The sequence below is a fragment of the Hakea prostrata genome, chromosome 2, assembly GCF_041222555.1.
Source record: "Hakea prostrata isolate BN-2017 chromosome 2, UWA_Hpros_2, whole genome shotgun sequence".
Classification (NCBI taxonomy): Eukaryota; Viridiplantae; Streptophyta; class Magnoliopsida; order Proteales; family Proteaceae; genus Hakea; species Hakea prostrata.
Window position 1 is genome coordinate 12,034,962 of NC_142601.1, and position 20,962 is coordinate 12,055,923.

General features: G+C 38.1%; 1 long non-coding RNA gene across 2 annotated transcripts in view; it reads right to left on the reverse strand.

Annotated features, from left to right (window-relative positions):
• LOC149023763 (uncharacterized) overlaps positions 1–20,962 on the reverse strand; it is a 95,198-nt gene that overhangs the window by 8,844 nt on the left and 65,392 nt on the right. Inside the window, exon 5 of one of the 2 annotated variants that reach the window (XR_016171567.1) lies at positions 20,448–20,706. The exons of the other annotated variant lie outside the window; for it this stretch is intronic. This is a non-coding gene — a long non-coding RNA (uncharacterized LOC149023763). Of the gene's footprint in view, positions 1–20,447; positions 20,707–20,962 lie in introns of those variants that run through there. 2 annotated transcript variants of the gene reach the window in all.

Genomic DNA, 20,962 nt, shown 5'->3' on the forward strand with positions numbered 1-20,962 from the left:
ACACTAAATTGTATTGTAATAAAACTAAAGAACACTTGATAATTACATCTCAAAATTCAGGTTTAGGTATTATTATCATCCCAACACAGCAAGAATCTAGCCCATAGCACAAATCAAATACACATAAATATATATAGTTATCATTCAACTAAAGTTAGTTATCATTCAACTAAAGTATAAGAAGATAAGAATTATAAAACTGAAAAGAAACTAGGAGATGCAATGCTTCCACACGAACTCCAGTCTTCTCTCCAGCAACTCTCTTTCCCCAGTAGCTCTCTCTCCCTTCAGCACGAGTTCAGCTCTCTTTTCTATCGTATTCTGATCTGCCTCCCTTCCTCCTCTCACTCAGCCCTCTCTCTCTTTCTTCTATAAATGCCTTCAATCATTAGGGTAGAATTTGGCCGTAGGATTAGAACATTCCCATTTAGTTAGCCCCTTCTGGTCATTTCCATGTGAATTAATTCTGGGAATATTCAGCTCCGTGATGCTGCAACAATCTTTACAGCAGGTTCTTCTTCTATTATGAATCTTCACTTACATTGGCAAGAGAAAGAGGGTTAATCAAATTCATCCATTAATCTGAAGAGAAATTAATGCAAGAGTGACAATAATGACCTTTACAAGATGCAAAATGTTAAGACTCACTAAAACAACATCTAATGACTACTAACACTAAAACAAGGATAAAATACTTTTAAATCAAGCCATCTCAAGTATAAATTTATTAAGCTTAACTCTATGAAATAGAGTTATCACACCCCCAAACTTAAGACATTGCTTGACCTCGAGCAATAAAGAAAAATGAAAACACAAACTAACTGTGAAGGAAAGCATTAAGAGAACAAAAGAAAACAAAAGCAAATAACCTGGCTTAATCATGCAATAGGATGAGTGTCAGAAGTTGCCTCTCAATCTTTTTCTAATTTTTCAGATCCAACACGTCTTGCCAATAACACTTAGATGTCATACTTTACTCATAAGGATGCCCTCAGTGTGTGTGTGTGTGTGTGAAAGTTAAGAATCTTGCCCCAGAGTACCCTAGTCCAGCTAAATCATGGTCATCAAGTTTAGTTCATTGATCTTATATGTTGACCAAATGATTACCTCTCCACTAATTAGGGACCCATATCCTTTAACACCCCAAAAACTTGTTTCACAATATTTTGAGCATTTGACCCCCAAACTTATTCTTTATGAACCATTTTTTTTGGTATACGCTGTTGTGTCATCCTACCATTTTACGCGAATATCACTCATTTGTGATGAAGATACCCGGTTACTTAACAAGATCACAAACAAGAGTGCCTTTGCATGCTCATATTCGGGCCACCTGTTGATATCAAAAGTACACATGGGTTACATGCATAGTCTTGGTTACTAGGCAGCCCAAATCAGCGGAGCATTATTCTTATTCTCTTCTTCTTTTATTATGCTCATATTCCAGGCCACTGTTGACGTAAAAAATACACATGGGTTACATGCATATTCCTGGTTACTAGGCGGCCCAAAACAGCGGAGCATTATTCTTGTGGGGTAAGGGAGAGGTTCAAACCTCAGCCAACTTACAATGCACAAAATTCTTGGAACACCCAAATGGGGACCCCTAATGTGTAAGTCTCAAGGCTCTTATTCAACCAATTCTAAAATCCTAAACTTTCACATTGGTCCAACTTTTCCCAGGTTCTCCAGAGCTTGAAACCTCACTTGGTGTTCAATGATAAGACACCATAGAAATGAGTAAATGCAGACATCGAGATCCTAAGATCTCCAACAAAATCAGATTAGAATACATTAACTAACAACTATCCAAATCACATACTAGCATATATTGAATACACAAAACATTTATCTACAGGCATTGCTTCAGCCTCAAACAACAAAACAAACAGCAAATGAAATGACTTAACAATAAACAATTTAACAAAACCCAGACTCTAGAATGCTGGACACCAACTTAGAAATTAGCAACTAGATCAAAAGATTCAGCATCTAAAGTGAACCACAACAGAAAGTTAAAAACAATTAAGAAACTAAGAACATCTATAAAAGAAAGATGACAAGATGACATGCAATTATTGGAATCAGGGCAAAGTGTACCCCAAAACTGAAAATGAGCAGTGTCCGCACAGCGAAAGAAAGAAAAATAAAGGAAGGAAAAAAAACAAAGTAAAAGATGAAGGAGAACAGGACTTCCCTGAACGAGCTATTCATCATCATCTTCATCATCGGGAATGTAGTTCCCTTTGTTGCCATAAGGAGGAGCAAGGATTTGGGTGGTAAAAGCAGGGAAAGATGTGAACCGGGTGTTGTTCATCCTCAAATTAGTCTTAAGTGCGCGGTCACGGGCAGCCACATAAGACAAATAATCAGTGTGGATGTCACGACTGATTTGAAGTTCCAGCATAATGTGAAACTGTGTGACTTCCATTTGACTAATCCGCTGCTCCAGTTGAGCATAAAGAGAGGTAGAAGCACCAGGGGTGGAAGAAGGAGGTGGTATGGCCTCGCAGCAGGAGGTGGTGCACTGGAGGTGGTAGCTGTAGGAAGCATGCGAATAATAATGTACCGTGTGATGGCACCTTTGTTAGGTGTGCAGGCATCAGAATCTTGCATAGGAACATTGTTAGCCAAACATAAAGCAGTAATTAAAGAAGGAAATGCTAAACTACCACCCTGCTTAGCTGCATAAGCACAAATGGCCTCATGAATGCAGTGACCCACATTGACCCGATGACCCTCCAAAATAGAGTGTAGGACCAAGGCTCTTTCCACTGAAACAGTCTGGATATGCATGGAGGGCATTAAGCGGGTCTGTAAGAAGTGGTACCAAATTTTGGCCCCGGGTTTCAAGGGACTGGCGGGCAAAGTTAATGCCCCTTGGGGGGATGCAGACCATTCCGTGCCAGGAGAACATAAATCAGGGAGAATGTTATGCAAGGCAGTAGGGTCTGCCGAAGCAAGATGGGCAATGTGCTCATCCTCTACATTCTCCAAACCATAAAAGGCATTAAGGGTTTGACTATTTATAGGGATCTGAACCCCCCTAACATAAACCTAGTCTTGAGAGGAGGTAGTGAGATTAGCATAAAATTCATAGACAATGGATGGGATGTATACACCAGGATGGGTGCAAAATTGTTCCCATTTATGCCCAGCTATGATGGAAGTGATGAATGGAAAGTCTTTTGCCTCAGTGGGATTTTATTTAAACCCCTTCTCCTAGAAAATATGCTTGTTGGAGATGGATGTGAAGCGGGCCTCATCCGTGGGAGAGTCAAAATAGGGGGAGCCATGGAAGCACTAGTACTAGGGTCTGGTCTGATCTTCTTCTTAGGGGCCATGACTAAGGGAGTGCAAGTGGCTGGTGCAAAGCACAGAGAAACACAATGAAATAAAAACACAACCAAACACCGGGATAAACAAACAAGCACCGGGAAACGGACAAACACAAACACGGCAGGCTAAACAAGGCTATGAGACTACGAAAAATAACCACAACAACCAAACAAACACAAGGAAATAGGGATTAGAGAGAGGGGAAACAACAACACTGGAGGATAAAAACAAACGAAAACAAAAAGGAACAGAGAGGAACGATGAAACAGGAAAAAAATTTGTATTTTTTTTTCGTAAGTGTTTTGGCTCCAAAGAGCAAAGGAAAAATTGCACAGATCCTAATGAAATCAAACAAACAAGCTAACATGAAACAAAAACAAACACACCAACCACAGAAAAAAAAATGAACAAAAAAGAATAAACAAACACAACAAACACGAATTTAAAAAATAGGGAATGAATGAAAAGAGATGGGGAGAACACTTAGCTGATGTAGAGAGGGAGTATCGTGTTGTAGCGAAGATGGAGTGCAGCTGGCGCAGCCCTAAACACACAAAAATTGCACGAACCCTGGTACAGCAAGAGTAGACCACGGAAAGGTGAATCGACGGTGGAATGTGGGAAAAAATTAGGGTTTTGGTGGGTTATAGGTGAAGAAGGCAGTACAGGGATGGGCGAAGGTAGGTAACAGTGTGCAAATGGAGGTGGGAAAGTGTTGGAGAGAGCAGAGGATGAAAGAGGAGATGCAGAGGAGTCGCAGTGGAGAAGACGAAGGTTCCGTTAGGTTTGGGTTTTTTTTTAATTTTTTAATTTTTTATTTTTGGGTTTTGGTTTTGAAAAAGGTGGGTACAATTGGTTTTTTTTTTTTGTGGGTTTGGGTCATCTTAACCCAATACTGACCCAAACCCATTGCACCCACCTTTTTCAAAACCAAAACCCACAAAAAAAATTAAGAAACCCCAAACCTAACGGAACCTTGGTCTTCTCCACTGCGACTCCTCTGCATCTCCTCTTTCATCCTCTACTCTCTCCAACACTTTCCCACCTCCATTTGCACACTGTTACCTACCTTCGCCCATCCCTTATTGCCTTCTTCACCTATAACCCACCAAAACCCTAATTTTTTCCCACATTTCACCGTCGATTCACCTTTCCGTGGTCTACTCTTACTGTACCAGGGTTTTTGCGATTTTTTTGTGTGTTTAGGGTTGCGTCAGCTGCACTCCATCTTCGCTACACCACAACACGATACTCCCTCTCTACATCAGCTAAGTGTTTCCCCATCTCTTTTCATTCATTCCCTATTTTTGAAATTTGTGTTTGCTGTGTATGTTTATTCTTCTCTGTTCATTTTTTTCTATGGTTGGTGTGTTTGTTTTTGTTTCGTGTTAGCTTGTTTGTTTGTTTCATTAGGATCTGTGCAATTTTTCCACCGCTCTTTGGAGCCAAAACACATGCGAAAAAAGAAAAAAAAAATACAATTTTTTTTCCTGTTTCATCGTTCCTCTCTGTTCCTTTTTGTTTTCGTTTGTTTTTATCCTCCAGTGTTGTTGTTTCCCCTTTAATCCCTATTTCCTTGTGTTTGTTTGGTTGTTGTGGTTATTTTTCGTAGTCTTATAGCCTTGTTTAGCCTGCCGTGTTTGTGTTAGTCAGTTTCCCTGTGCTTGTTTGTTTATCCCTGTCTTTGGTTGTGTTTTTATTTCATTGTGTTTCTCTGTGCTTTGCACCAGCCCCTCACTCCCTTAGTCATGGCCCCTAAAAAGAAGATCAGAACCTCGTTCTAGTGCTTCCATGGCTCCCCCTTTTTTTGACTCTCCCACGGATGAGGCCCGCTGCACATCCATCTCCAACAAGCATATTTTCCAAGAGAAGGGGTTTAAATAAAATCCCACTGAGGCACAAGACTTTCCATTCATCACTTCCATCATAGCTGGGCATAAATGGGAACAATTTTGCACCCATCCTGGTGCATACATCCCATCCCTTGTCTATGAATTTTATGCTAATTTCACTACCTCCTCTCAGGACCAGGTTTATGTTAGGGGGGTTCAGGTCCCTATAGATAGTCAACCCTTAATGCCTTTTATGGTTTGGAGAATGTAAAGGATGAGCACATTGCCCATCTTGCTTCAGCAGACCATACTGCCCTGCATAACATTCTCCCTGATTTATGTTCTCCTGGCACGGAATGGTCTGCATCTCCCCAAGGGGCATTAACTTTCGCCTGCCAGTCCTTGAAACCCGCGGCCAAAATCTGGTACCACTTCTTACAGACCCGCTTAATGCCCTCCATGCATATCCAAACTGTTTTAGTGGATAGAGCCTTGGTCCTACACTCTATTTTGGAGGGTCGTCGGGTCAATGTGGGTCACTGCATTCATGAGGCCATTTGTGCTCGTGCAGCTAAGCAGGGTGGTAGTTTAGCATTTCCTTCTTTAATTAATGCTTTGTGTTTGGCTAACAATGTTCCTCTGCAGGATTCTGATGCCAGCGCACCTAACAAAGGTGCCATCACACGATACATTATTACTCGCATGCTTCCTACTACTACAGCTACCACCTCTTGCTGCTGCCGAGGCCATACCACCCCCTTCTTCCACCCCTGGTGCTTCTACCTTTTTTTACGCTCAACTGGAGCAGCGCATCAGTCAAATGGAAGTCACACAGTTTCACATTATGTTGGAACTTCAAATCATTTGTGACATCCACATTGATTATTTGTCTTATGTGGCTGCCTGTGACCGCGCACTTGAGACTAAATTGAGGATAAACAACACCACGTTCACTACTTTCCCCTCTTTTCCCACCTAAATCCTTGCTCCTCCTTGTGGCAACGAAGGGAACTACATTCCCGATGATGAAGATGATGCTGATGAATAGCTCGTTTAGGGAAGTCATGTTCTCCTTCTTTTACTTTGTTTTTTTTTTCCTTCCTTTATTTTTCTTTCTTTCGCTGTGCGGACAATGCTCATTTTCAGTTTGGGGGTATGCTTTGCCCTGATTCCAATCATTGCATATGTCATCTTGTCATCTTTCTTTTATAGATGTTCTTAGTTTCTTAATTGTTTTTAACTTTTTGTTGTGGTTCACTTTAGATGCTGAATCTTTTGATCTAGTTGCTTATTTTTGAGTTGCTGTCCAACATTCTAGAGTCAGTGTTTTGTTAGATTGTTTATTGTTGAGTCATTTTATTTGCTGTTTGTTTTGTTGTTTGAGGCTGAAGCAATGTCTGTAGATAAATGTTTTGTGTATTCAATATGTGCTAGTATGTGATTTGGATGGTTGTTAGTTAATGAGAATGTCAGTGCTTCTTAATCTGATTTTGTTGGAGATCTTAGCACAAGTCTGCTATATTGATCTAATGTCTGCATTTACTCATTTCTGTGGTGTCTTATCATTGAACACCAAGTGAGGTTTCAAGCTTTGGAGAACCTGGGAAAAGTTGGACCAATGTGAAAGTTTAGGATTTTAGAATTGGTTGAATGAGAACCTTGAGCTTACACATTAGGGGTCCCCATTTGGGTGTTCCAAGAATTTTGTGCATTGTAAGTTGGTTGAGGTTTGACCCCCTCCCTTACCCCACAAGAATAATGCTCTGTTGTTTTGGGCCGCCTAGTAACGAGGAATATGCATGTAACCCATGTGTATTTTTGACGTCAACAGTGGCCTGGAATATGAGCATAATAAAAATAAAAAAAGAAGAAGAAGAAGAAGAGAATAATGCTCCGCTGATTTGGGCTGCCTAGTAACCAAGACTATGCATGTAACCCATGTGTACTTTTGATGTCAACAGTGGCCCGGAATATGAGCATGCAAAGGCACTCTTGTTTGTGATCTTGTTGAGTAACCGGGTATCTTCATCACAAATGAGTGATATTCGCGTAAAACAGCAGGATGACACAACAACATATACCCAAAAAAAAAAAAGGTTCATAAACAATAAGTTTGGGGCTCAAATGCTAAAAATATTGTGAAACAAGTTTTTGGGGTGTTAAAGGATATGGGTCCCTAATTAGTGGAGAGGAAATCATTTGGTCAACATATGAGATCAATGAACTAAACTTGATGACCATGATTCAGCTGGACTAGGGTAATCTGGGGCAAGATTCTTAACTTTCACACACACACACTTGAGGGCATCCTTATGAATAAAGTATGACATCTAAGTGTTATTGGCAAGACGTGTTGGATCTGAAAAATTAAGAAAAAGATTGAGAGGCAACTTCTGTCTAACACCCATCCTATTGCATGATTAAGCCAGGTTATTTGCTTTTGTTTTCTTTTGTTCTCTTAATGCTTTCCTTAGCAATTAGTTTGTGTTTTCATTTTTCTTTATTGCTCGAGGTCAAGCAATGTCTTAAGTTTGGGGGTGTGGTAACTCTATGAAATAGAGTTAAGCTTGGTAATTTTATACTTGAGATGGCTTGATTTAAAAGTATTTTATCTTTGTTTTAGTGTTAGTAGTCATCAGATGTTGTTTTAGAGAGTCTTAACATTTTGCATCTTGTAAAGGTCATTATTGTCACTCTTACATGAATTTCTCTTCAGATTAATGGATGAATTTGATTAACCCTCTTTCTTTTGCCAATGTAAGTGAAGATCCATAATAGAAGAAGAACCTGCTGTAAAGATTGTTGCAGCATCACGGAGCAGAATATTCCCAGAATTAATTCACGTGGAAATGACCAGAAGGGGCTAACTAAATGGGACGTTATTCTTGTAAATACATGAATGTTCTCAGCCCTGGATCTCAAGAGGAATGTTCTAATCCTACGGCCAGGTTCTACCCTAATGATTGAAGGCATTTATAGAAGAAAGAGAGAGAGGGCTGAGTGAGAGGAGGAAGGGAGGCAGATCAAAATACGATAGAAAAGAGAGCTGAACTCGTGCTGAAGGGAGAGAGAGCTGCTGAGGAAAGAGAGTTGCTGGAGAGAAGACTGGAGTTTGTGTGGAAGCATTGCATCTCCTAGTTTCTTTTCAGTTTTATAATTCTATCTTCTTATACTTTAGTTGAATGACAACTATATATATTTCTGTGTATTTGATTTCTGCTATGGGCTAAATTCTTGTTGTATTGGGATGATAATTGTAACTAAACCTGAATTTTGAGATGTAATTATCAAGTGTTCTTTAGTTTTTTTTGCAATACAATTTAGTGTCAATGAATTCAGCATGTCGGTTATTGATTAATTTCATTTATTGATTGATCTTTCATGAATGATTGCTATGATTTCAGTTAACTGGAACGTTAATTGAATCTAGATGCTTGCTGAATGGTGTGAGTTAGCTTAATCTTTATTTAGATTTAGTTAATTAGTAGGTTGGGTAGGAATACTCACTTACCTCACATTGCCATGATTGGGATTGGGTATAAATTGCATTCATATTTCATTTCTTTATAGGAATATGCAGATTTTGAATTAGGATTCTAATGCATATGTGTATTGGAAAATACCATTATGCCATTTCATTCCAGGTTCTTGATATATTTTGGGCTGTAGTATTACTATAGTATTTGCATAATAAATTCAAGGGAAGGGAAATTGATTCCCAACATTCATTTCACTCCTTACAGTTCCTTCTGTTGCTCATTTTCCATTTCGGTTCTTTAGTTTAATTACCTGTCATTTGGTTATTTAGTTCGTCAATCACAAATCAATCTTGTTAATCTTGTTTAAATCAGTTTTACTTTTACATTGAAAGTAAAAGATAAAATTCTCCGAGGGATCGATTCTTTACTTATTATTTACTACTTGATTGTGACACGTGCACTTGCGTAGCATCTTGAGATACAAGCAACAAAGCTCTACTAGAAGTTTTTACACTAGTTTGAAGAAGGAACAATATCACATACTTCAGAGCAGCTACAGGTGGCTACACACCAGAGGGAAAATTCCAGATGTTCTGATCAGCAGAGAAGATTTTGGGAGAATGTTATACTAGTTACAAGAGGCTTTTATACCATGTTACAATCTGAGATCTCTGTAAGTAGCTATGCAACTGAGAAGAAAGAAGCAAGCAAGAGAGAAGAAGATAAAAGACAAAATGGCAAGAAAAAAAAATGGCCTGTGATTATGGATTAATTTTCTCCTAGTTGTAGGTCTAAAATTTAAACAGTGAATACAATTAAATCTGGCCTTCTTAACTATGGCAGAAAGTACAATAATAACCTTCTAAAAGCAGCTAGCCCTACTAAGTTACTAACTACATAGGAAAAGGACCAAAAACCCCATACTATCACTGCTAGGACTAATTGTCCTTAGCTATCATAGCCTTTGACACCCACAATCCATTCTTATGTGTGTGGCCATGATGATAGTAGTTGTGTGGATTTTGTTATGTTATGGCATTGGCATCTTGGTCATCCACCTTTTGTTGCAATGAGGAAATACGTGGCTAATTACCACATTTATTTTCTTATTTTCCTTTATGGCATGTTTTTCATTGTGAAACTCGTACACCATATCACGACACTAGATCTGTTATTTCTTCTTATATTTTGTATACTCATGTGTGGGACCTTCTCCTATTACCTCCTTATTTGTATATCGTTACTTTGTTTTATTTATTAGTGATAACTCTTTTACTACTTGGAGTGTTCTGATAAAACTTAAAGTTGCACTGCCTTTTACATTTTTTATCAAATCACACTCAATTTGATACTAGAATCAACATTGTTCATTCTGATAAAGGAGGGGGAGTACATGTTTTGTGACTCCAACTTTTTCCTCTAACTGATAATGGTATCCTCCATCAATTGGAGGGGGAGTACATGTTATGTGACTCCAACTTTTTCTTTTCTTTTCTTTTCTTTTCTTTTCTTTTCTTCTAACTGATAATGGTATCCTCCATCAATTGGCTTATGTTGACACACCTTGACAAAGCAGGTGGTTACTGCCATCTGTTGTAGGTCACTCAAAGTTTCTTCTTTGGCAAGCATATTTCCAATTTTTTTTTTGGTATAATTTTCTCGTGGCCTCCTTTTTTACTCAATCTCCAGTGGAAACCTTATCTCCTCAGGTTGCCTTTTTATTTTTATTTTTTTTCCTTCCTCCAACTTTGGTGAGTTTCTTATGTTCGTGTTTTTAAATCCTTTTGATCCAAACTTGACCCTAAAGCAATTAAATATTTATAACTTGATTATTCTTCGAATACAAAAGACTACTTCCTCCAATCAGTGTCTCTTCTCTAAAGATGTGACTTTTCTTGAATCCATTCCTTTTTTTCCCCTTCTCAACCTCCTCTTTAGGGAGAGAGTAGTAGAAGTGAAAACGCTGCTGAGATTCCTTTACCAATTTCTTCCTTTCAAATTTGATGTCAGGAAACACAATAACACCATTGTTGGATAAAAGGGTTGTCATGAAAAGGATTAAAATAATTTTTACAAGAGAAAGCATAAGAAGACCTGCCAAGAGTGCTCTTGAAATCCAAGTCCTGAAATATATTCTTCTTAGCCAAACTATCCTGCATCAGGTAATCCTTTCCCTTCCTCTGACCTTGATCTTCAATTGTTGTCCCAAAAGGCATAAGAATGTGTACTAATCCTATAGCCCAGTTTGTTTCCTATAATGCTCTCTCTCCTGCGACAATCTTGTCTTTACAGTTGTGATATCTTCTATTGATGTTCCCAAAAATATTACTAAGGCTATAGTTGACCAAAAGTGGCAATGGGTAATGCGTGAGGAAATGATGGCTCTTGAAAAAATGGCACTTGGAAATGGGTAGATTTTCCAGTGAGCGAATTCCAGTTGGATACTGATGGGTCTACATTGTTAAGTACACATCCTATAGCAAAATAACTGTCCAAGGGACATAGTTAGGTTTATAGAATTAGCTATCAAAAGACATTTTCTCCAATGGCTAAATAAAACTCTATAATTGTCTTACTAAACTTGACTACAATAAAGATCAGCCTATCAATCAATTAGATGTAAAGAATGCCTTCTTCTACAAGATTTGGAAGATGAAGTAAATATGCAGGTTCCTATTGGCTTCGGACTCCTTCAGCTAAAGGAAACATATGCTTTGTTAAGCAAACATTGCATGGTCTTAAACAATCTGCAAAGACATGGTTTGAATGGTTTAGGCAAGCCATATTGAAGAATGGCTAGTCTCAAAGTCAAGCCGACCACACTTTATTTAGTCAGCAAGGCGATGACACTACACAGCTCTTGTTGTATATGTTAGTGGCTTTATGGTGGCTAGAGATGATGAGATGAAATATCTACCTCAACAATTTGAAAACAAAGACTTGGGTCCCTCAAAAGGATTTCTTGGAAATTAATGTATCTAGGTCTAAGAAGGGAATAAATATTTGCTACAGGAAGTATGTCCTTGACTTGTTTAAAGAAAACAATTATGTTGGGTAGCAAACAAGTGACCTCTCCTATTGAGCAAAACTATAGACTTAGAGAAGACAGCGGTATCTCACTTGCTGGTAGGAAAACTCATTTATCCATCTATGACTCATCCTGATATCTCTTATACAGTGGGAGTTGTGAGTCAATTTATGCATGCTGATGTCCTTGACTTGTTTAAAGAAAACAATTATGTTGGGTAGCAAACAAGTGAGCTCTCCTATTGAGCAAAACTATAGACTTAGAGAAGACAGCGGTATCTCACTTGCTGGTAGGAAAACTCATTTATCCATCTATGACTCATCCTGATATCTCTTATACAGTGGGAGTTGTGAGTCAATTTATGCATGCTCTCAAGAGTGGACATTTAGATACTTGGAATCAGATTCTTAGGTATCTGAAGTGCTCTTTAGGAAAAGGATTATTGTATGCAAACATAACCACCTCAAGATTGATGGTTCCAAAGATGCAATCTGGGTCAGATTCATTACTTGTAAGAGATCTACATCTGGTTTTTGCACATTTATGTGAGGTAAGTTGAACACATGGGGAAGCAAAAAGGATCTGCGGTTGCTAGATCTAGTGAAGAAGCAGAGTTCAGAACTACGACCATGGAATGTGTGAACTTTTGTGGTTGATGAGACTAGCTCAAGAAATGGGATTTTATATTGAAGCCAACAAGGATGCTATCAGTATAGCTCACAACCTAGTGCAGCATGATAAGACAAATCATGTTGAAGTGGCTAGGCACTTCATCAAAGAAAAGATTAACATAGGTAAAATGAACTCCCTTTATGAAGATTGGCGATTAGCTAGAAGGTATCTTCATTTTGGGACTTCAATAGTTCAGTTTGGTACTCTTTCATACAAGTTCTTTTTAGGATGAATAAATAAAATTCATTAACCAAAAGAGGAAGAAAAGAGGGGGAGGGGGGAGTACAAGGAGGGCCAAGGCCAAGCTTAGCAGCCACAAAGGGGAACAAAGCTCAATAAAAGGAGCCAAGCCTAACGAAGCTAATGGGCTAGCAATGGGACCTAATTTTTTACCTTATTCTTTTTCTTCTTTCTTCTAGTAGTCTTCAAGTTGACAATGAAATTACCATCTAGTTGGTATTGATCCTTGGATACCCGATTACTTCTCCTACAACCATCACGGTCAGAGACAAATAAAGAGTAGGGATGTCATTGAAAAATTAAAGACCCCCAACTCTGGAGAGGCAGGAGAAGAGGTGGAAGATAGGGGAAGAAGGTAGGATGGAGAGGGAGTTAAGCTGAGGTGGGCTAAAGAGATGGAAGAAGGGGCTAGGTTAGGGTTGAGCAGAGAGGAAAAAGAAGGTTGGATTGAATTGCAAGAAGGGGGAGAGTGGGCTAAGTGAGAGGGGGTGTTGGGATTAGGCGCAAACAGGGTGGGCTTGGGGGGGGGGGAACAGTGGGCCACAAGGGTGGGGGAGGGGAACAGTGGGCCACAAGGGTGGGGTAGGTCTAGGTTTAAGGGAGCGGAGAGAGGGTAGGAGGAGTAGGGGTTGGACCAAGTCCAAGAGGGGAAGGGGGAAGCATAAGGTTTAGTAGGGAGGGCCTACAAGGTTATGAGTGAGATGAGAGAAGGCGGGGGTTAGAGGAGGCAGATTTGATACGGGAGAGAGAGTGAGGGACATAATTGGAAGGAAAGAATTGGAGGTGAGTGGGAAAGGTGGGTGATGACGTTAATGGGAGGGATTTTGAGAAGGTGGAGATGGATCGGGAGAGGGTGAGGGACACAAAGGGGGAGGAGAGACACATTGTAGGGGATTTGAGATGGTGGAGAAGCACCAAGAGAGGGAGAGGGGGCACAAAGAGGAAACTGGGGGTGAGAAGGAGCCTACGGAGAAAGGGGGGAGAGAGAGAGAGAAAGGAGGTTAATAGAGACATAACACAAGAATGGATCTAGGGTTGTGCAAGGTGAAAACCGAAGGGGAAGATAAGTTCTTCGAGGATTGGCAAGGAAAGGACAAAAAAGAGGATGGAGGCACAAAGGTAGGGTTTGTAAGGGTGCAAGTATAGACCAAGAAGGGGCTAGATCGGCTAGGTTGTCAAAGAGAGCTAGGCTCGCCAGATTTCGAGTGTATGTGTGTGTGTGGGGGGGGGGGGGGGAGGACCAATCAAAGGGGGATTTAGCAGGGGATCCTTTGACGGAGCCAAGAATTGGTTCATGGTAGCCAAAAAATGGCTAGTAGAGCATGTTGCTAACGCGTTGAAGGGCGCTAGGCATGGTTTTGGGTTGAAGCAGATAATGCAATTATAGATGGGGTAGCGAACAACTAGGATTGGAATCCCAATTTCAAGGCTAGTTTTGACCAGGCTAGAAACTGAGATACCCCAATTTTGGTTGAAACTTGGAACATTTTGACCATGGTTTCGACAGTTGGGTTAGACCATTGAATGAATTTTTTTCTTCATCTGATTTATTGCTTCCTACCTATTTAAAGCATAATAAACGCAATGGAATCGGTATTTAGCTATTAAACAAAAAAATGCTGAAAAGTGATCATTCAAGTATACTAACAATTGAGAGGTTCGAGAAGTATAAATTGTACTACATACAATATAGAAACAACATACATGAATTGTTTGATAGAAAATTACATATATAACAAGTCAACAAAATACAACTATCAACTACAAAGTCCCAGGCTTCAGTTCCAAGTTGAGTACCCAGTTGGAACCTGTGGATCCATCCCTGTCTATAGTAGTACTCCAGATATTGGATAAAAGCTGACTATGACATGTTATTTCTAAAGTTGTTCATGAACTAAAATTGACTCACTGTGTATCTATAGATGGGATCATCAACATGTATTCCCCACCTTTACCAAAACGAATGACTTTGATTGTAGTATCCAATTGACTATGATTTGATAAAAAAATTTAAAAGGTAATGCAACTTATACAATAAACAAAAATAATGTAACAATATATAAATAAGGAGGTAATAAGAGAAGGTCCTCCACATGAGTATGCACAATATAAGAAGGAATAGTAGCTCTGGTACCCTAATATGTTTTATAAGTTTCATAATGAAAAACATGCCATTGTCTCACCAAACTAGAAGGAAGCAAGGATGAGGACATGGGAGCTTTTGGAAAAAAATGGGATGTGAAAACGGGTGTCTTTGCCTAGAGGAAAGTCGGACTGTTGGGTGCAAATGGGTTTTTGTCATCAAACAAAAGGAAAATGAGACAAATGGAGAGATAAAGGCAAGATTGGTGGCCAAGAGCTTCATTCAGACTTATAGGATAGATTATCAAGAAATATTTGCCCTAGTTGCCAAAATGAATACAATTCAGGCATGTAGTGAATAAAGGGTGGAACTTGCAGCTACTAGCCAAATTTAAGATCAAAGATATGGAATGCTCAAATACTTTTTAGGGCTAGAATTAGCATATTCGGCCAGTGGCATTTCTCTCTCTAAAAGGAAGTATACTCTAAATTTGCTGAAAGAAACTAGGATGTTAGGGTGTAAGCCAATTGAGACTTCTTATTGAGCCGAATCTACACCTGAAGGCAAAAGAAGGAGAACCTAGTGATAAGATGAGCTATCAAAAGTTGATTGAAAAGTTGATCTATTTATCTCATACCAAACTAGCTATCACATTTGCTATTAGTCTTGTTAGCCAATATATTCATGATCCCTACTCCTCACATATGAATGCAATATATTGGATCTTGAGATACTTGAAGGCAACTATAGGAAAATAAATTTTAATATCAGCTCATGGACATTTAATAATTGAGTATACACAGATGCATATTGAGTATGGTGTCTAAATTATAGAAGATCTACCTCTAGTTAATGTACATATATATGAGGCAACTTGGTGACTTGGAGGAGCAAAAAGCAGGTAGTGGTTGCAAGGTCTAGTGTTGAAGCCGAATTCAGGAAAATGGCTCAATGTATTTGTGAAGTGATGTGGTTAAAAGTGTTGCTTCAAGAGCTTGGATCATATTTAGAGACACATATATAGTTGTACTCATATGTCAAATCTATGATTAGCGTAGCTCATAATCCAGTACAGCATGACAGGAACAAGTATATGGAGATTAATAGACATTATTAAAGAAAAATTAGAGGTTGGATTACCTTGTCTTACTTTTGTTACTGTTCGTGAAATAAAAGTAACCGTAAGCACATGTATCGTGTAGCTAACAGGTCGATCTCAGGGAGATATGCCACTAGAATTTAACCTCTTAATGGCAACGCGAGAGTGAAAGGATTCAAAATTTTTAGCTAATTAATTAAACTAAATTAGCAAATCTAAATAAGTGGTCCTAACATATACATCTAATGCGATCGAACTGAGAATAAAAATAAAACAAACATAACCTAACCATTCATCATCTAATAAATAAATAAATAATGCATAAATAAAAAACAGGAATAAAAGATGCAAACAATAAACAAATAAAAGGAAAGTGATCCGAGTGTCAGCTCTGGATCAAGGAAAGGGGAGTATAACTAGGATGACTTTGACTGTGGACCCTTTGCCATAGCTTACAGTCTCACTGATCGGGGGAACGGATATTAAAGAAAAAAAATGCAAAAAGTAAATAGCAGAACACATAAAAAAGCAATAAATGGAAAATGGAAACTTTAACCAAAGAGAGGCACAATTGTAGGCATCTTTGATCAAGGACCCAAGGGATAGGAAAACAATAAATAAATACTGAAAAGTAAATCCTAAGTTAAGAATATGAAGAGGTAGACAGAAGCGAGAATGGAGGGGGGAGACAAGATTACTGATGAAGGCTACCTTACTTGCATCCTCGAATCTCAAATGACAAAAAAAAACCTGAACAATCGATTTGAATCTCAACCAACCCTAACAACTAGATCTGGAATGATCCAAATTTGCAATTGCTAGACCTAGAGAAAAACTACTCCTCTTCAAGATTGAAACTTGAAGTTTGAAATTGAAATTGAAATTGAATTGTTTGAAATAAAGAAATTACACTTGCATAAAAGAAAATAAATAACTTGAATAATCATTGCATTACAAGAAAATTAAACCTAAAAATTGAATCTAAAAACTAGAACCCCACAAAGCAATCAAAGAACTAGATAAAACCTAAACAAACTAGAGAGAAAAAAAGTGTTGACGGCGTACAAAAAACTAAAAAAAAAAAGAAGTGTAACCTAAGTCTAAGAGGAGAGGGGGTATTTATAGAAGATGGTGAATAGGGGTAAAAATAAGGAAAAAAATAATAAGAAATAAGAATAATAATGATAATTGAATAAATAGAGGAATATGAGTTAAAAAGAATAAAGGAAAAAAATAAATAAAGAAAAAAATTTTGTTCAAGAATGTAAGAGCGGGGGGGGGGGAGAGAGAGAAAGAATGAGTGGAAGAAAAGAAAAGAAAAAGTAATGTAGAAACCTGGAGAAGGAAGAGGGAGGAAAGAGAGAGAGAGAAAATCTATATATATAACAAAAAGAAGTGAGTTTATTAATGAAATAATAAAATAAAATAAATAGAAAGTTGGGGGGGGGGGGGAGAGAGAAATAATTGGTAAATATATAAAATATAATAAAATAAAGGGAAGGTGGTAGCTAAACGGTCATGTGAATATGTTAGCTGAACAGCTCTAAATATTTACCGTCAAATTTATTGAAGTAAATTTGAATCGTCCAATAAAATTCCTAACTTTCCTCCCATTATTTATGGCTTAGTTAAGTTAACCTTCTATCACCGGTTGTCATTTAGATGGCGTTAAATTTTCAAAAAGTAAAGAAGCAAACAACGCTTGATTCTCGTGGCGGTTAGAGTAACGTCTCTTTCTTCTTTCTCTGTTCCTTCCCTATTGGCTTCACTGAAAACCCTTTCATCAAGCTAGGTGCTCATCACTAAAAACCTTTTGATTCTAGTAGTTCTCTTGTTCTCGTCTTAAATAAGTCAAAAAGAAATTTCGTTTTACAAGCGCCTCTTTAAGGTACACGTGACATTCCTGACTTTTCTTAAGTTGTTTGAAATTAAAACTTCATTCTTGGGAAACAACTACAGTAATAGGCCTCCCAAGCGATCGACATGCATAGGAAGACTCCCTGCAGATTTTAAGGATTTTTCCCTATAATTCCTTATAACGGAATTAGTTAGCATCTTGGGATTGGTGGGATTATGATTGGGGATGGCAGAATATCAGATCTCTTGTCCTACCCACATCCTTTTCTCTCCTCTCACTCGCAAACCCTCTCGATATTTCTCACAACAATGATCGTTGCTCTTTTGAACTATCTCTGCTAAATTATCTCTCCATTGTTGTGTATTCCATTATTCTTAAGAGAATTCTTTAGGTATATCTCTGTTCTTTTCCCCCCCCCCCTTCTTTTTTTTTCTTTCCGTTTTTGGTTTTCTATGGTGAGGGAATGTGTGGTGAAAAATATCTCATGTGAAGAAATTCTGATCTAGAGCCTTCTAGTGTGAAACTTGTGATTTCTCTATCATTCATTATTTCGTATATTACATATTAGAAGTTTATACGGTCAATTAGGAGAGTTGTTTTGCTCGTTATAAGGACTTCTCTCTGGTTTCATATCTTTGGAACTTTACAAAACCTAGGACCTGGGATTTCATATACTACACTTTTTCCTTTCAATTTGGTTAGGTATGTTTTACTATCCTCCTCTTTTCATTTGAACTCGTTTTCTTTGAGCTAGAGTACTTTTTCTCTTCATCTCTGCCAGTTCCTTGGTAACATGATATCCACATTCATTTCGATTTGCAATTTGGGCTGATCTAAACTACTAATATGTAATTTTTTGTATCTTCTTTTGTATCTGAAATCTTGGGTGCTTTATGGTGTTTCGTTGTAACTAGTTTCTTTTTTTCTTCTTTAAATCTTAATTGAGATTTCCTGATTGCTTGCCATAGGTATGTGTGGAAATAATTGAATCCTTAGGTAATCAATGTGACCCCTAAGCATCCTATTTATAATAATGTGAAATATACAAAGTTACATAATTACCATCACTAACCAACTGAATAATAATAACTTGAACCACAACTTATAATTAAACCAACCCACAAATAAACCGAACCAACCAACACTCCCCCTCAAGTTGAGGCATAGATGTTAATTATGCCCAAATTGCTCAAAATAGGGTAGAAATCTCCTTCCTTCAGACCTTCAGTAAAGATGTCAGCTACTTGATCTCAAGATCTCACAAAAGGCATGCATATCAGCCCTTGTTCCAACTTTCTTTTGACATAAAATTTATCTATCTCAATATGTTTTGTACGATCATGTTGCACTGAATTATTGGCTATACTAATGGCAACCTTATTGTCACAATATAACATCATGGGACTTGTAACAGGAAACCCAATATCTTCTAATAGACCCTTCAACCATAAAAGTTCACATACTCCTCAAACCATGGATCTATACTCGGCCTCTGTACTAGATAATGACACCACATTTTGCTTCTTGCTTCTCTAGGTTACTAGATTGCCCCCAACAAATGTACAGTATCCTGATATTGATTTTTAATCAGGTGAACTAGCCCAATCAGCATCTGTATAAGCTTCCACTTTCAAATTATCTAAGGGTGACAAAAGTATTCCCTTTCCTGGTGTGGATTTTAAATAGTGAAGTATTCTAATAACAACATTCATATGAGTAGAGTATGGATCATGCATATACTAGCTCACTAGACTTACTGAGAAAGCAATGTCAGGTCTGGTGTGAGACAAATAAATCAGTTTTCCAACCAACCTCTGATATCTCCCTTTATCTATTGGTACTCCCTCTTTCACTTTAAGCTTAATGCATGCTTCAATTGGTGTATCCATGGCTTTATATCCCAACATTCCCACTTCCGAAAGTAAGTTTAGGATATACTTGCGTTGGGACAAATATATGCCTTTTTTTTATCTAGCGACCTCAATTCCCAGGAAATACTTGAGGTTTCCTAGATCTTTAACCTCAAATTCCTTGCCAAGGAAGCTCTTCAGCTTTTGTATTTCTGCCCCCATCATTCCCAGTGATGACAATGTCATCTACATAGACTATAAGAAGTGTGATGTGAGTTCCTGACCTTTTCACAAAGAGAGTATGATCATCATTACTTTGTTTGTAACCTACCAATGTCACAGCTTTTTGGAGGCGTCCAAACCAACACCGGGGAGATTGCTTCAACCCATAAATTGACCGCGACAACCGACAAACCTTCCCTTTTGTTTTGCTGTCAGAGAATCCATGTGGGATTTCCATGTATACTTCTTCTTTCAATTCTCCATGCAAAAATGCATTCTTTACATCTAATTGATGTAAATCCCGATTTTGATTCATAACTACTGATAACAAGAACTTGACTGTATTCAATTTTGCAACAGGAGCAAAGGTCTCTTGATAATTAATTCCATAAGTCTGACTGAAACCTTTTGCAACCAATCTAGCCTTCAATCAGTTGACTGAACCATCCATGTTTTGTTTTACCACAAACACCCACTTACAACCTACCGGTTGTTTCCCTGGAGGAAGAGTATCCAACTTCCAAGTACCATTCTTCTTTATAGCCTGCATTTTCTCTACCATTGCTGCCTTCCAATTTTTCCTGCCAAGTCTTTGGAACAGATGCAATAAATAAAGAAGATATGAAAGCTTGGTAAGAGTTAGACAAAGAATCATAGGAAACGTATTTAGCTATAGGATGCTTAGTACACGATCTGATTCCTTTTCTAACAGCAATAGGGAGGTCGAAGAAGATACCTCCAGGGATACTTACAGGACCTGAATCTGGATTAGGAGATTGAAGTGGTAACATGGCAACCTTTTCTACCTGCTGTTGCCAACTGGTTTTCTTCCTCTTATAGGTTTGCACATCCTTGCTTTGGTCAATTTTCCTTTGAAATACCTCAATAGTGTGCCTTACAGGAGTGGTCTCCCCCTGGATAGAATCCTCACAATGTTCAGATGGGAAAAGAGAAGACTGGGTGTCTGCATGTATGCATAATCCCACATATATTTGCTCAGTAATCTGTAACCAAATCAAAAGTAATAAAAATGAGAAAAAGAATGAAATACTAGCAGCAACAAGATCAAAAGGCATCATGTTCAAATAATACATCAGAATAATTTGAAATTTTTTTTTTTTTTGGATGAATAAATAATTAAATTACCAAAAGCTAATGAAAGACGAAAGAAACAATGAAAATGGGGCAAGAGAGAAGCTGAGAGACTCCAAGAACTAACAAATAGCCTATTTCTTGGAGAATCTACAATAGGGGGGAGGG